Here is a 1,735-nt window from a genome sequence, read left to right as displayed (position 1 = left end):
TATGATACTCAGTGTTAGAGAAACATGCACTGGAGGGAAAGTAGAGGCTGTGTTAGACAATGTTTTACTTGTAATGAAGAGATCAGAACTGGAAAGATGGCTCAGTGTGAAAAGACCTTGCGGCTAAGCCTATCAACATGAAATTGATTCCTAAAGCCCATGTAAAAGGCTGGATGTGATAGAGAACATCTGCAACCTCAGTTCCTATGACTGGATGGAGGCAGAGACAGGGGAATCATCTGGAAGCTCCAGGTCAGTTCACCTAGAGGATGCATGGAACAGAAATGAGAGAAACTGTCTCAAAGCAAGGCAAGGAGCGAACCAACTCCTAAAACATTGTTCTCTGACCTCCACATATGCACATGTTTCATGTGCACCTCAACACTCACACATGAGCATACACAAATAATAATTAAAACATAAAGAAAACAACAGCAGAGAAACAGTCCTGCCCTCAGGGTCAAGTCTGGACAACACCTTATGAAATGGACCACAAATCCAATCAAAAATAAATTCCTTGTTTCTTCTCATACCATCCATCCAACTGTTGCCTTGTGAACCTACTGTTCTTGGACAGTTGGTGTTGTAGCTTACAGGATTCTCACATGGGCAAGGTCAATCATCACTTTCTAACTTTAGCTTGCATAGCACCTTCCAGCTCTATGACAGCTAGTCAGTAGATGAAAATTTGAAGGCAGTACTAGCATGATTTCACCTTGTTTGCTCCAAAATTCATATGTGCAGTGTCTTCAGCTTTAAGGTAATACCATGAATTTCTGGTGGGTTACCAAGAGCAGGGGTAATGGCAAGCACAGTTTGAGGGGCCATTTAAAAAAGTCCGTACTAGCCTGATTTCTCCTCGTTTGTTCCACAGTTCATATGTGCAGTGTCTTCAGCTTTAAGATAATAACATGAATTTCTGGTCGGTTACCCAGAGCAGGGGAAAATAAACAAATAATTCATTTCTGATTAGATTTGAGGTCCACTTCATGCTAGAACCGACTTTGTTTTTCCACTGTGTGACCCGCTTCAGTGCCAGCATCCTACAGAAAATGGTTCAGAGGCACAGTTCGCTCATAGCATAGGACACTATGAGAGGCCCAGGGTGACAAGCCTGCCATAAATCTAAACCCTGGTCAATATTTTCAAAAGAGATTGTCCATTCCTGGTACTTTGCTTTTGTCTTAACATCCCTATGTGGTCTAGTAGTGGCATGAACACCTGTTATAGGGTAAATTTTAATGTCTTTTTATAATTTCTATGACTATATTTAAGAAGATTTTATAGTGGTAGGTTTCCACATGACTTTTCCTCTTTTTATGAAGACATTTAATTTTAGTTATCCCTCCCCCATACACCCTCCTCTGGCCTGACCTTCTATTCATCAAACTATTTAACACTCATTCTCTAATATTCTGTTTCCTGCTTTATATCTCTGAGTACTATATCCCACCCATGAACACCCCCCAACTGAAGTTATTTTTTTCCTGCCTTCTATGGATTTTCCAACAGAAAGACACATATCCTCCCCAAATTATACATGAAGCATGTTAAATGTAACTTCCTATGAATATATAATTTGCTAGTTAAATTTGGGAATGTATAATATTAAAATTAGTAAAAATTTCTATGCTTGACTAAATATTACAACACATTTTTGAACCACAGATAGTGTCTTTTATTATTGCTGTCTAAGGAATATCATTATTGTAGCAAAACCTACAAAAGAACAAAA

The 1,735-nt window shown here is 38.8% G+C and overlaps 1 pseudogene; it reads right to left on the bottom strand.

The window, feature by feature from the left end:
* Positions 1-1,013: 1,013 nt before the first annotated feature.
* LOC115067075 lies at positions 1,014-1,137 on the bottom strand (annotated as a pseudogene).
* Positions 1,138-1,735: the final 598 nt, after the last annotated feature.

The sequence above is a fragment of the Nannospalax galili genome, unplaced genomic scaffold (genome assembly GCF_000622305.1).
Source record: "Nannospalax galili isolate Female #2095 unplaced genomic scaffold, S.galili_v1.0 scaffold1525, whole genome shotgun sequence".
NCBI lineage: Eukaryota > Metazoa > Chordata > Mammalia > Rodentia > Spalacidae > Nannospalax > Nannospalax galili.
The sequence above is the reverse complement of the archived record's forward strand: the minus strand, read 5'-3'. Positions and strand labels throughout refer to the sequence as shown.